A 16,256-nucleotide genomic window follows, 5' to 3' on the forward strand; every position below is an offset into this window, starting at 1 on the left:
CTAAACATTTGCATAGCATAACACATTAGTGTTAGACTAGATACAGAAAATTACTTGCAGTATATTTTGAGGTAATGCTACACCAGTACTTCATAATATAATCATGACAAAATACAATGCTATTGGCTGAAATATTTTTGAACATTTGTGAACTAACATTGTTTTTACAGTGAGAGAATTCAGTACTGTAATAATTTGTCTGGTTTCATTAGGAACATTTTTGTTCCTTCCCACTTATGCATAATTACATTCTGAATGTGCTTAGGAAAATGAAATCATTCTTCTTATGTAACTGTACAGTATATTGCAGGGTAAGACTAGAATTCCTTGTATATTGGCATTTTTCCTGCATTGCATCCTAAATATTAGATACCTTGCCACATGAGGACAGAGAACTACTTCACACCCATTTGATTGTGATGACAGCACCTCTGGAGATTATCACTGCTGTTTTAATCCTTCCCAGCTACTGTTACTGGTTGAGTTTAAACATTCCTTCTGTCTCAATAATGATGACCTGATGTAAATCATCTACAAGGCTTGGAATATACTCTCTGTGTGAGCTCCTCCCAAGAGCTCGCTGAGGCAATCTGAATGGTGACACGACAAAGCTGAAGGAGCAGAATCATAGCAAACTGACAAATAAGGCCAAATCTGACAGGCGAATCCTCATAGCAACTCCACGCTTTGACAGATCCTACAGCAGAAGAGTGTGAGCCAACGCCCTTTACAGCAACACTATTCATTATTATAGTGTTTCATAACACGACAGTAGAAATAACACAATAGGTCTGTGGAAAATAATGAACACAGATTGGATTGCATACATTTGTTGTAAAGTATGAGTGTAAAGTGGGGTCAAATAGAAAGGATAGCAAGTCTCTGTAGCTAAAAGTGATTCTCACTGCTTTCTTGGGCTGGGCACATCCAGCTGTTAGGTCTAAAAGCTGAGATCTACATTACAGTGAGACAGTGGCAGATTAAACAGCAATCCTACTGATCCAGCCCACACACTTACCCCCACCCCCTCTCCCTCCCTTCACACATACACACACACTCAGACTGACTACTGCTACGCAGGGATGTTAAAGAGATCTGGTGTGGATGCATGTGACAAGCTTCTGCCATAAGAGGTCACAAATCAGGAAACAGTGAGGTGGAGGCTGAATGTGTAGGATAAATCTGGAGTAGGCTGTCTCAAAATGGACAGCTGTTAAAATGAAGGTGGCTGAGTGGGGGTAGGAATGATCCTGACATCATCAAGAAACTAGTGAGAGATGATGGCAGAGCATGAAATGAGTAAAAATGGTGGTTTCCAGTGTCGTCATGCAGTTATTAAAATGTGCAAATATTTGCAAAATATGCAAAATATTGCATATGTGTGTGACACCATGCTTGCAGCAGCCAATACAGCTGCATGCGTGACTGCAACTCAGCATCAGCACAGTTAGGTTTTAACTGTTGCATACTCAGTGATTTCGGCCCTCTATCTTTGCTCTCCCTGAATTTTCGACACGGTTACGAGTCTTTAACATGAAAATTGTCATTAATCTGCTCTGTGCAGATAAGTCAGGCAAAGTGGGAATATTAAAATATCAAGGGAGAGGTCTCCCTGGATCATTTGAAATCCTGTTTTGCTGTTTTACTACAGTGCAGCTGAGAGATTGAGCCATTGCTGCTCTTGGTTTTCTGCATCTGTTTAGCTCCCTATTTTATTCTTGTATTTTCCCCACCCTTTTGCTGGTGTTCTTGCTATGACTTATTTCTCTGTAGTCTCCCTGTCTCTCTCTCCTCTTTTTGGTGCTTGCTAGAGGATTGGGAGGGTTCCTTCAAATTGGCACACGAATGAATAATGCATCTAAAGCAAAAGCAGAGAGCTTGGGTTGGATATATCTGTCTGTCAGATTGGTTCTCTTTATTACAGTTAATGTTGCAAGTTCGAAGAAAACAGATGTTTGTTACTCTTTACCCAGCTTTCAATTTACTTTTCCTTCCGTCATTAACTCTTATTGTTTGTATAATATGCATAGTGCATGCATGGTCACAGAGTACCCTCTGATACACGCTGTGAAAGATTCTTGGATTTTGAAAGTTCTTCAGTAAAGCTTCCAGTTGTTTTTTGCTAACATATATACATAATGCATGTGTGGTATTTTGATTTCATTTGATTCCCTGTCACTGCATATATGAGTTTGTGTGCTTGTGCATCTCTTGCTATTCCCAAATGCGATAAAAAGCAAACTGCACTCATGAGCATAAGCTCATAGCACCATCATTAAAGTAATGAGCAGAAAGTTAGCACTGAAATCAGTCTTAAACAGAGAGCCAGAGTGAGGGAACGAGGGAGAGAGAGAGAGATCCCCAATCCCATAAGGATAAATCTTAAATCCTGAATTTTGCTTCTGACTCATTCTGCTTAATTAAGTCAAGTCAAGTGAGAGGGAAACTGGGTCTTGGCGTCTTGACTCTGTAGGATCAGCACTCTGTATTTGAGGCTTATGAAATCTTTCACTGGAACTGTCCTGTCTACAAAGATAACAAATTGTATGTAGTCTAATTCTCCTATTATTATTATCAGTGACCCATGAAGCCTCTTTACATACACAAACACTCATACACACTTTGCCTCTAAGCTTACATTACATGCATAAAACAGTCTTAACTTTGAAACCACTTCTGATAAATACAAGTTTTTATTTTTGTCACAACAATAAGATTGTCTTCCCGTGGCAGTTTGAATGTGCTGCCACGTCAACTAAACATGACAGGAATTAGTCCCTGTAGAATTTGATACATAGCAACGAGCAGTTTTCTGCATCAGTGAGTCCAATCCCTTGACCTACAACTGGCTTCAGTCAATAGTGTTACAGCCAATGCAATACTGCAGGTATGACAAATTTATGTTGGCCAACCTGGGAGTTGATAATGCTATGGATTTCCTTAGCCAAACGCCAATGGTGTTCGGGTTTGTGGTGGATGAGGGAGACCCAAATGCAGACAGTGTTGAAGGGTGGTGCACAAAAGAGGTTTATTGTTAAGCTGAGGCTGGACACCAGACCGTGAACAGGACAAGCACAAGACATCAAAACTAACAATGTCCCAACACCGAACAGGGGAAAACACCGAGGTTAAATACAAGGGGGTAAACGGGGCACAGGTGGTGCAATCAACCAGGTGAGACATATCAGGTAATCACAGGAGGGAGGTCAGGAAGACAGGACATGACTACAAAATAAAATAGGAAGCACTCCCTCGGACCAGGAGAGGCGTCCACTCGGACCCTTGGAGCAGAAGTAGCGCCCGCCAGGACCCTTGGTGGCGGAGAAGGTGTAGCAGCCGCTGTGATGGGGATGGAGCCCGCCAGAACCCTCAGCGCCGGGACAGGAGTGGCGCCCGCCAGGACCTGTGGCGGCAGAGAAGGTGTAGCAGCTGCTGGGCTTGGGATGAGGGCTGGACCTGGCTGCCTAGGAGCACGGTGGCCAGCCTTCTCATTTCCCTCAGGCCGGGAGCTCCTGGGTTTCCCGGATGGGGGCTGAGCCGACCTGCGGGCTCCCTGCACCGAGCGAGGACCCCCGAGGGCCAGTCGGGTACCCGTGAAGTCCACCGCTAGCCATGACTCTCTTCCCTCATTCATTTTTGTCCCTAATGGGCAAAGTACTCGAAGAGAGTCATTATGCGTGGGGGGGAACTTGTCCCCTGGGTCTTCATTGTTGGTTCATTCTGTTAGGGTTCGTGGTGGTGGATGAGGGAGACCCAAATGCAGACAGTGTTGAAGGGTGGTGCACAAAAGAGGTTTATCATTAAGCTGAGGCTAGAGACTTGACGTGACGTGAGATTAAATACATCAGAGGGTGCAATCAACCAGGTGAGACACATAAGGTAATCACAGGAGGGAGGTCAGGAAGACAGGACATGACTACAAATTAAAACAGGAAGTATGAGACAGGGATCGTGACAAATGGATTTTTACATTGGGTTTTTTGGAAAGTTTATGACACATTCACATTTTTGTTCAGCAAAACAAAAAAACAACGATTTTTTGTTTATTATTATCTTGAAAGTAAATTCAACTATTAGAAGTACAAAGCTATCATTATGTTACACAAGATTTACACCATGGATGCATGATGACACCAAAATTACAGTTGGGTTTCTGCTCTCAGCATGGTGATGGCTGTTGTTAGTTACTTCATTTTTTTAAGACACAAACACTTTAAAATTCCTGATCAAAGTATTAATTGACATGCTGTATCCAGTAGCACAGAACATTAAAATATCTTTAACGACAGACCTTACTTAAAGTATGTAGCTAACAACCCATTCAAAAATCCATAGAAATTGAGACACAGGAACCAGCCATTTAACAATGTGAACTCACTTATCAGTTTTAGGACTCATTCCCACACCACTCTACAGAATTGTGCAAAATTATCATGTGCAAATATCTGTAACTTAATGGAAAAGTGTATTTTTCTTCTTCTTCTTGACTTACAAGACTGAAAACACAGACAGAGCCATTCTGCCACCCACATTGTCATTGAAGGCGGAATTGCCATGTCTACATTTTTTCACAGCAGTTACAAACCTATATGCTTGCCACATAGCTATCACAATGCCACAGACACATTTTGGTCATACAGTGTTGCAACATGGATGTCTAAGTAGCTCAGATTGACATAACATCTATGTACATACATGCTTTTCAAAAAGGAATGAATAAGTAAGTCCACATAGATACAGATTTACATTTTCCTCGTGCCATCTGGTACATGTCATATCCTTAAGTGTTTGTTTTGATGTCAATACGCTTTTATTTCTTGGCACATTTATTGTGCCTTAATTTTGTTTGGATGTGATGCAACATGTTAACTCCTTTATTGCAAAAACATGCATAGGTTAAAACACTCAGCACTTTTGTAAAGCCTTCAAAGAACAAGAGCTTCCTACACACTCACAATACAGTTTCATGTCTCTAAATTTTACAATGTTTATTTGCATTTGTGCTGAATTTTACTCCTATAAATAGGTCTATAGTCTTAAAGGTCACAACAAGCACATTTCCTCAACTCTGTATTTAATTGTGATGGACATATACCTGGGTATGGACTAGCTGACACATCTTTGCTTAGCATCAGAAAGAAATCCATTAGATGCTAAATCTATTTAGGTATTAAACTTGATGCTGACTGAAGGAATAAGTTCAAAATTGGGGAAAAAAATAACATACTCTGCCCAGGCATTACATTGTCTATGTAGGTGGTATACAGGCACACCCACACACACACACACACACATACACACACGCACACATGGACACACGCACACATGCACGCAAAGTGAGAGAGGGAGAGAGACAGCGAGAGAGAGAGAGAGAGAGAGAGCCACCTTTGGGATTGTCTTTGTTTTTTTTATGGTGGAAAGATTTCACCATGTGACACAGGATGAGGCAAACGAGTGAAATGTTAAAATTCTGTGTAGTTCCAAAAATAACACAACACAAGGGGTTGCCATTTGAGGACATCATAGGCACACAATCAAGTTCTGGGACAGATAAAACAAACAGTTCAATTTACCCAACAGCAACCAGACTAGAGCTGCCAACTGTCCTCTTCTGAGAATAGAGGAGAGTGTGTTTTACAAATGTTTATGTATTTAACATTGTAATTAAGTCCCTTCAAGATAATTCATCTTTTGAAACCTACTGCTGTGATCCCACTGTCATGATAGATATAACTGTAATGTTGCAGACAAAGATGAAAGGTCTTTACATACATACAAATTAGCATCACAAGAATTATACTAATGCCCTAATTCTATTTGACAAAGCAGTGACTCTTAAAAAAAGAAAAAGGGCATTCTAAAGAAGAAAAAGCTAGATAGTTAAAACTGCTCCCGTGACATCAATGAAGGGCAATGGGAATCTATCATCACCATGACAGCAAGACCTAAGTTATTAGGTTAGCATAATCCTACATTGTTGATTTTGTCACATCAACAAATTTCTTGAAATGACCTATCTCAATAATTTTCATCCTTTAAATGACATCTTATGTCCAGAAAATATGACGTTGTAGACTGTCCTAATGAGTGGTTACTATAGTATGCAATTAGAGTACATATATATGTAGCACATCAATGCATATGTAGTTTTTTTAAAGTCATTTTCATGATTTGAAAATTGATTTTATTTCTATTACATTTAAGATACATATTTGTTAGTCCTAATGAAATCAAAGTTGATTATACTGTATAACAGTTGGACAAACATACCAAGATAATATGGTTTGGAGATCTACCAGCTTGCCTTAAATGTCTGCATTTGTTCTGCAGTAGTATTTCACTAGGAATTGGTACTGCAGACTGTTACAGAAGCTATCATCATGGCAGGTGCTCGGGTGAAACGATGTTTGTAAAGATGTCAATTATAGTCTTTTAATTTCTTCTACCTTTTGTCAGGGACACTGCTGATCAACTTGGTTAACCTGGTATGAGACAAAGGAGAACTGGAATATTGCAAAGAGCTATAGAGGGACATACTTGTCCATTCTGAGTAAGGAGAGGTCTGGACCCACATGCAGAGTTCAAAAGGATGACAATGTTTATTGAGGCAGGAGACCAACAAAGAGAAATAATTAAAAGAAAAATCACTATAAAGGAAAAAAAAAAAAAAACTAAGAGACAAAGTGATTAGAGAGAAGAAAAAGAGTGTCCAGGAGTGCACTCTAACTGGCAAAGTCACAACAAAAAACACTCGAGAGAGGAAGATAACACAAGGGACCAGGAGCGAACTCAAACTGGTGAACAAAGTAACAAACTAACAACAGAAAATGACCAGGAGCAAACTCAAACTGGAAGGCAAAGTAACAATAGAGAACACGAGAGGAATTCTTAGCATACAAACATCAAATCAGCTCAAGAGCAGGTTGCGTTCATGCTGCAAACGTAATACTCTGACAAGGAGGAAAGGTTTGGAGGAGGCTTAAGTAGCTGGACTAATCAGACAAATCGGGAACAGGTGAGTTTGGTGAGCCCTGCTGTTGAGAGGATCACCCCGCCTCCGAGCACTCTGACAAGGCAGGGGGAGAGAGAGAGAGAGAGAGAGAGAGAGAGAGAGAGAGAGAGAGAGAGAGAGAGAGAGAGAGACTCAAAAACTGTATACCAGAGTGAGATCATGACAATACTGCCACCTACCATTATGGAGGTGGACATACTTCAGTCAGTAAATCGATTCTCCCCCAGTTCTATACCCCCTGAAGTTAAGCGTTTGATACATTTTCAACATGAGATTTTTTAAAACAATGGAGTCTTTGACATGGAGATAAGCTATACCACTCTTTGAACAACCCTCTGTAGAGGGGGTTTTCGTCCATTATCATCATTATCATTTGTGTGTGTGTGTGTGTGTATATATATCTATATCTATCTATCTATCTATCTATCTATCTATCTATCTATCTATATATATATATATGTATATGTATATATATATAGTGTTTTGAAAAGTGTGTTTTTGGACAGAAATTTGAGTGTAAAGCAGGAATTGTGCTTGTATTTTAGCTGAATTGGTTCAGGGGGTTGGTGCATGAGTTACATGTTGTTGTCATTGTGTCTCAAGTACCAGTATTTGTGTGTAAACAATTGATAATACATAAAAAATACACTAATAGTCAGGGGTGACACAATAAAGCCCACAGGCTTATTTCTGTTGTGGTCCCTGTGATTTCCATTGTGGTTTCTATATTCCCTATAGATGTAGAGCCACCATACAAGGGTGAGGGGATATATAGAGAGAGAGAGAGAGAGAGAGAGAGAGAGAGAGAGAGAGAGAGAGAGAGAGAGAGAGAGAGAGAGAGAGAGAGAGAGAGAGAGAGAGAGAGAGAGAGAGAGAGAGAGAGAGAGAGAGAGAGAGAGAGAGAGAGAGAGAGAGGGCTGCACGGTGGTGCAGTGGTTAGCACTGTGGCCTCACAGCAAGAAGGTTCCGGGTTCGAGTCCCAGCTCGGGCACGGGATCTTTCTGTGTGGAGTTTGCATGTTCTCCCCGTGTCTGCATGGGTTCTCTCCGGGTACTCCGGCTTCCTCCCACAGTCCAAAAACATGCAATTGGGGACTAGGCTGATTGAATACTCTAAATTGACCGTAGGTATGAATGTGAGTATGTGAATGTGAATGGTTGTTCATCTCTCTATGTTGGCCGTGCGATGGACTGGCGACCTGTACCCCGCCTCTCGCCCATTGACGCTGGGATAGGCTCCAGCCCCCCCGCGACCCTTAATGTGTAGGAATAAGCGGAAGATGATGATGGATGGATTTATATATATATATAGAGAGAGAGAGAGAGATACATGAATAGATATAGAAAAATATATAAACAGTCTTATTTATAGATATACTAAACCACTTGCCACACCACATCACCCATTAAGAAAAAGATGTTGCTGCCAACACTTAACTTCATAGTTGCTCTTGCTTATGAGGTTAGAATTCTGGCTGAGGACAAATAGCTCAGCAACTTATGTATGCTTTATGCTTAATCTGTTATGTAAGCAGTTTCGTACAATGGGTCACTTTAGAAGAGGTTGTTAACTGCAAACTGAATTTCCAAGTGCTGGTATCGAAAGTCTTTGCCGTGTGTGTGTGTGTGTGTGTGTGTGTGTATGTGTGTGTGTGTGTGTGTATGTGTGTGTGTGTGGAGGTTGAGATGTAACTGCCTCCTCCCACACCCTCTCTCCCTCTCTCCAGTCCCTTTTCCCCTTTGTCTCCCCCATCACTTCATGTTGTTTTGAACAGGGCAACGGTGTCCCAGGGGCCCACAGATTGCTGTGGATATTATGTGATTTTTTGTCTCCCCCATCACCATTTATTTGGGTGCATTAATGTCTGATTTTCAGGAAGGAGAATATATTGATTAACGGTGGGAAGAATAGGTACAGATTGCTTCACAGGTGAAAAAATAATGTCATTGAAATATACCATCTGATGTTGTCAACCTGTAATTGGTTGACAAAAAGGTTGTTTAAACTGGTAAATGTATTTAATTTAATGTATTTTTTTTTAGCCGAAGCAGAACTATACACTTCCAAACCCTCTCAGACACCCACACAAGAACACATCCCAATACATACACATACACACATATACACATGCACAAATATAACTATTCCAAGGTTTATAGCCCATTGTTACCTTTGATAATAATCACTTAGAAGGGGGATTGTCCTAATGTGATGGCAGAGAAGAAGATACTCTCAGGAATATGAAAGCCACCTATCGACCTTGTGAACCACAGGCTACAATTAGGAAAATTGCATGGATGCTGGCTTTGTTAATCCAGAGTAGAGGGGGGTAAGAGGCTTTTTGTGAGTCTTTATGTAATAAGTGCTAGAAGCAAGAGAAAGTTGCATGTCACACAAAATTGAAAGAAGTGACTGGTCCTCAGGAGAAGAAGTACAGGAGAAATGTAGTACAAGGTAATGTGGGTCATATTCTGACAATGGAATGTTACATTAAATAAGACAAACTTTGTTTGTCATTGTCTTTGGAAAATTTGTCATAATTGTTTTGCTATGAGGCTATAACATTTCTCTGTGTACATTATAACAGGTGTGTTATGTGCTTTGCAGCATGTTGAGAGATGCTCTAGGGGCAGATGATAGTGCTCTTATTTTTTTAAATATTTTTTCATCAATGATTAAAATCCCTTTTAACAAAAATGCTTTGGTTTTTGTTTTCTATTCCTTTGCAATTTACTCACCAAGACAGAGTCTGTTTCAGCTCTGAAGTTTTAGGCTTATTGAGTTGGCTTTTTCCACTCAAACCTGTTTTACATCCTAAATAAATCACAATTTGAAAATTTATTCCTGAGATATTTGAATGTGGTATGAATGACAAGTCATCTTTTGATACCCAGGTTGGTTGATGCCATAAACGTATCAAAGCTGGATACCTAGTGTTATTTGTTTAGTTTAAATGTCAGCCTTCAATTCCTTTAACCTTAGAGCCCCAACCTGATTTGGGGGTAATTTTACACCCTTTGCTTTTGAGCTATTATCTCGGTCATTATAAGGTCAATCTCTTGTTTTGGCTTTTTTTTTTAGGATAGTCTATGCTATCCAGATATGCCATCAGATCACTTGGTACTACTTACACATATTTTATTAAAAAAAGTTAAACACAAAAAAATATTTTGTACTAGATTTTTTTTTTTAATTTTCTGCATGTTTCTCATCATATAAGGTTTCCAGCATGCATATCTTTGCATATCGAGTTGGGGGAATTTCCCTGGAATCTGACAATATAAGCACCATGATGGTGGGATGTTCTATGACTTCACAATTTGCAAAAACATGTGGTGTGTGCATGGAGAGAATAAAAGCCGTTTTACTGTAATAAACACATATTCTGCTAATGATGAATACAGAATCGTAAACCTTTATTTTTCCTTTAAAACTATGATTTATTTTAAAAGAAACATGACTAGATACAAATAATACAATTCTAGAACTATTTAAAATACAATATTGTATACATATAAAGTGATTTTAAAGATTACCTATGGTGTCCCTAAGGTTATTATATCAATTTATTATTATCCATCCATCCATTTTCTACTGCTTATCCTGTTAAGGGTCGGGGGGGGGGGGACTATCCCAGCAGCCTTCGGGAGGAGCACCCAGAGAAAACCCATTCAGGCACAGGGAGAACTGTATCTGTCTGACGATGGTTTCGTGAGTTATTTAGATGAGAGTAAAAGGAGTGCACATCGATGCACAGCTTTTTGCAAACCGTATTTTTGATTAAGTTCAGCCAAATTCAAAAATTATTTTCCAATGAATACTTGAATGCAGAAATAAGTGATAGGTACCACTGTAAAGGTGCAGCTGTGTGGTTTCACGTGATATGTGATCGAGCTAAATAAATAGCTAGATAAACTACTCCAGGGATATTTGAGTGCAAAGAATGTGTGTCTAAAGTCATGCACTTTGTGGGAATGGGTTAAAAACAGTAGGGCAATACAGCTCATGTCAGTTGTTCTTAACACAATTCCATCATCAATAAAAAGATTTTGGATTGGAAGAATAGTTTCCCTTTTAGACATGTTAAAATCACACAAATATTTGAAGTGCAAACACACTGACTGATGTTTCAAAATTTTAGCTCTCAAATCAGCTTTCTAACCCTTCAATATAGTCAAGGCTGTATTTTTTTAACAATCCTAAATATTTCTTGGCTTGGTAGATTGGCTGCTGGATAATGTGTTATTGAAAAAGTATGCTCTAGAAGTCCCCTTGCTGTGACAGCCCAATAAGACTATTGAGTTTTACGATATCAATAAAACATTTAGAGTTTAGCTCACAGCATGAGTTGTCCATCCTGTTTGTCAAGATGTGAATCAGGTGCATGTCCTCTGGTCTTAAAAGGTGCTCAGCTACGCATGGAGATAAGTAAGGAGCCCCAAGGAGGGAATAGCTGCACACTTTATAAAGAATACTGGTAGACTTAGGCTCAGGTCTTCATTGGATTTAATATGCTGACGCATTTGGGCCAAAAGGCCTTCCTCAAAGCAAATAGCACAGCTAGAAAACCTGTTTTTATTTGTTTGTTGATTGATGTTTGTTCAGGTTCCTGTATAGGGTTGGTTGGAGCACCTTCAGTAAACTGAACAGACTTGACTTCCCAACCAACATGGCCATTTTAGTCAAAACAATAGGGTGATTCATGTGAAATGATGAGAAATTATTCCTTCCTGTGGCAGTCATAAGATTATTGAATTTGCTGCTGCTTCTGGTGGCTACAGACCTGAAGAGGTTCAAGCTGCCACCCTTAGCACCACCTGCTCACGTCCCATCTCTCCATCATTCTCTTCCCCTTTCTCTCCCTCTTTATCTCTGCCCCTCTCTTTCCTTCTGTATATCTGTATTTCTCCATTATCTCTCTTTATCTCTGCCCCTCTCTTTCTTTCTGGAGCGTGGTGCTAGACCTACTCTACTTGTAAAGTGTCATGAGATAACTTTTGTTATGAGTTGGCACTATAAAAATAAAATTGACTTGACTTTAATTTTTAAAAAAATCTTAAATATCTATTCCATGATATGAATGGATGACGTTTTCATTACATTTTTACTGGTAAGCACAGAGAGCTAGTTTGTTAATGGTGTGAGGATGAATATTCATTCTGCAGTCGCAGGTAACTGACCATCTTGTTATATCGCAGAATGTCTATTTTTAATTGTCCTTCAAATGTCAGGGAGTGTCAACTATAATTAGCTATTGTTGAGTAGTTAATGAATTATAAAGGGGCTGTAGAGACTGTGAGACCCATCTGAGAGTCTGATTGTACTTCTCACATACTGTACAATGCATAATCCAAAGCATGTATTTAGATTTGCAGCACGGCACTCTTTTGTTTTATGCTAAAGTATGTTTTCTGCATTGTACGTGTATGTGATCTCACAGAGAGGAAATCTTCCACCCTGTGGTTGCACTGCACTGCTGCATCCTGTTTGCTGCTCTTCCTTTTCGCCTCCCTGCATCCGCCCCTCAAACCGTCTATGCAGCTCTCAGTTTGACCTCATTATCACCATCATTAACAATATTAATATCTGCTCCCTCCATCATCATCACTGACATACTTTTTATAATCAGCAGAAGGAGGCATCAATAGGGCTATCACAATCATTATTCTCAATTTGCTGTTATTAGTATGGCCAACACTTCACTCATCATATTCGGAAATGGAGACAGATGCCTGAATAAACATTCCTGCACACTAACTGTGTCATTGTTTAGTGTGCTGCAGGGGCGTTATTCAGAAGCTGCCTCTCCACCAGAATCTTGCTCACCACTTGTGAGCTTCATATACTGTTAAGTATGCTGTTAGACATCCTGCATTGTGTTCTCTGGCATATCAATACACATCCCTTGTATGTTTTTCTCCTCTGAATTTTTCAGTCGAGGCTGAGAAAATGCAGGCAGAAACAGACCACTGATGACCTCCTTCTTATTGCTGCATCCTTCCCCCCACTGTGCTCATCGCACTGTCTCCCAGGCTTCCTCACTATTTCCCTCACTGTGTTCTTCTTCCATGTCTCATCACTCTCTTTTCTCTCTTCTTCCCTCTTCTGCTATCATACCCTCCCCTCTTTGTTCTTCCCACATGTGTTAAGTATGCTTCCCTCTTCCTCAGTCTTTGCTCACTTTCTTTCTTCCTTGTCCTCTCCCACCTGTCTGTCCTTTTATCTCACTCATCTGTTCCTATGTCTCTCTGGCCTCTCTTAAGATTCCCTTTCATTCTTGCTCTCCTCCCCATTTTACTCTCTTCACTGTGTTATTCTTTGTCTGCCTGCCTGTCTATCTGCTCCATAAAGGGATGTCTGAGGCCTCTGCTCCGCTAATTCATTCACCGTGCAATGTCTCCCATATCTGCAGGGGTCAGGCAGGCAGACAGAAGGGGGGGGGGGGGGGTCTGGATGAAGAGAATGAGGCAGAAAGAAGCTAAAAAAAAAAAAGGGGGACATGAAAAAAAGATGCAGTTTTATCTCCAAGAAACAGAAAGCCATGAGCCAGATTGTGTGGTGGTATATTCCAGAATCTCTCCCTCTCACTCTCACAATGTATACAGTGGCTTCCAATAACCTCTTTCTGCTAGCTGCTTGGTTGGTTGTTTGGATCCCTGGCATTCAGTGTTTTTCTAACTTTTTCTGCATTTGGTGCAGGTATTGAGAACTGTTCCAAATCTTATGCTGACACATCAGTGATTGTATCTGAAACTGCACATATTTTCTGAAATAATTAAATCAATTTAATTGAAGAGGTGTTGTACTAGACATACTGTACTTGTGCAGTGTGATGAGATAACTTTTGTTGTGATTTGGCACTATACAAATAAAACTGACTTGACTTGACTATGTCAGAACAAACATTGGCAGAGGTGTATGGATAATTATTTAAACTAGTCTTAATGTACTATAGAGATATTAACCAGTACTACATTTTTATGCTGTGTTCATGTGTTATTTGGATTGTCGCATTTCCTGTGTTACAAAGTACTTCTTCTTACCTCAGTGTTCATGTGCTTTCAAGTTATGACATTAGAAAGGAAATGCATCAGGTGAGTAATAAGAAAAATGTGTATCCTTAAAAGTACTTGTGGGGAGATGGAAATGCAGCTTCAAAGTACAGCAAGAATGTAGGAAAAACATTTATCAAAGTCACATAAAACATTGATATAAAATATAAGGCATAATTAAGTATAGTAGTTGGTTATGTTTCTGCATATATGATGTCACAAGTTGCTAACCTGTGGGCCAGAATTTTCAGTGTACTGCCAAGTTGTTGTTAGTCATCATACACATTTCTAAACCAGGAACTATTTGTATTTGTGTTTATTCTGACAATTGAATGCCATAGAAGACATGGTAACAATTACATTGCTATCTGAAATATGTGGCAAAATTAACATTAGCTTAGTAAGCTAATGTAGGTGTAGAATTACTTAAATCATTTAGAATGAAATTTTAAATTGTATTTCAAAACTAGGACATGTCATAGTATACATATAATTTCAGAGCCTATTTTAATTGGATTTTCCATTTTTCATCTATACTTGTAAACTCATTTTGATATACCTATGCATCTATACATGTGTTTGAACACAGTTTGCATGTTCTCCTCATGCTTGCGTGGGTTCTCTCTGGTACTCTGGCTTCCTCCCACAGTCCAAAGACATTCAAATGGGGACTAGGCTAATTGATACTCTAAATTGACCGTAGGTATGAATGTGAGTGTGAATGGTTGTCTGTCTATATGTGTTGGCCCTGCAATGGATTGGCTACCTGTCTAGGGTGTACCCCGCCTCTCGCCCAAAAGCCACTGATAGACCCCCACCGCACCCCCCCACGACCCTGAACTGGATAAGCAGAAGAAAATGTATGGATGGCTGGATGGATGTATTGTTACTGCAGCCGTTTTAAACATTTTCTCTAGTTAGATATTTTCTTAGAGATCTAAACTTCTATCACAAACTAGACACCAGTTTTAGAGCTGTTTGTTGGGAATGAGAAATAAAGTTATACACACTGTAAAAATAACTGTTGCAATAGTTAAAGCTGATGGGTTAAATCTACAGTATTTTTTCAAAATGTTGTGTTCCAAAAAGATTCAGATGAAAAGAAAATTGTATTTAGATCTTCTTATGTTCTCTTGTGCTCGTTTCAGTTAAACAGTTTATGCAGAACTGGGATCCTATTCACTTTCATTGTGCTTTAAGGAATGCTTGCATAACAATATTCCATCCATCCATCCATCCATCCATTTTCTATACCACCTCGTCATTAAGGGTCACGGGGGGCTGGAGCCTATCCCAGCTGATTTTGGGCGACAGATGGGGTACACCCTGGACAGATCGCAACAAAAAGATTGCAGCAAAACGGTATTCATATCTGTCTAAACTAATCCAGTACAGTTGAAACAATATACCATGTTGTATTTTTTTCTGCATGTGAGAGTATTGGATTGTTTACACTTGTGAGATTGGTAGAAGGACTTACTTGAGGTGGAAACAGGTGAAAACCCCTCCCTTTTTTGTGGTAAAACACTTACTACGGTATGTGCCACTGTCTAAAACATTGGAAATCTTGTTGGGGGTGTGTGAAACAGTGTAACCTGAAGAGGTGATTTACCAGATTAACAACACTTCCGCCGCTGCTAAAAAGCTGTAACCTCTGCATGTGCTTATCAGTCCCACGCTTGCAGATGAGAGACAGCGAGTTCTGAGCTAACTTCGAGCTCTCCTTCTGTCGGTCCATATTTTCGCTCGCCCATAAACTTTATTCAAAATAAGATATTAAGAATGCAAGATTTCTTTCCAAGCCTCCTCTGTTTATATAAATATGGACTAATTGTCTTTGAACGCACCAAGATCTCAAAGTCTGTCACTTGACTGGTTACATAAGTTACGTCAGGCTTGTTAGAGTGATTACAATATTAGACGGTTGCATTTATGAATGAGGCCACAAGCTCTCTAATGACTCACTTCACACATTCAAAATGAACCCTAAAAAAATTCTCCAACTGAGGCTGGAATGATGTAAAAGCCTTGGACGGTGGTGCTAAGCCACAAAGGCCAACAAACTATCATCTTCAAAAATGTAGCGGGACCAGAGAAGACACTTTGCATTCCCTGATTTATCTGACAGACTTTCATTAAGACAAGAATTCTCAGGCGCTATGAAACTAAACAGAGGTCGGTTTGGCACAGTA

At 39.7% G+C, this 16,256-nt stretch overlaps 1 protein-coding gene across 3 annotated transcripts in view; it reads left to right on the forward strand.

Annotated features, from left to right (window-relative positions):
- The window catches only part of LOC147255805 (uncharacterized), a 55,201-nt gene that overhangs the window by 25,206 nt on the left and 13,739 nt on the right, over positions 1–16,256 (forward strand). The window lies entirely within an intron of this gene.

Source organism: Aulostomus chinensis, chromosome 9, assembly GCF_037954235.1.
Source record: "Aulostomus chinensis isolate RoL2024-O1b breed Wild chromosome 9, RoL_Achi_v1.0, whole genome shotgun sequence".
Classification (NCBI taxonomy): domain Eukaryota; kingdom Metazoa; phylum Chordata; class Actinopteri; order Syngnathiformes; family Aulostomidae; genus Aulostomus; species Aulostomus chinensis.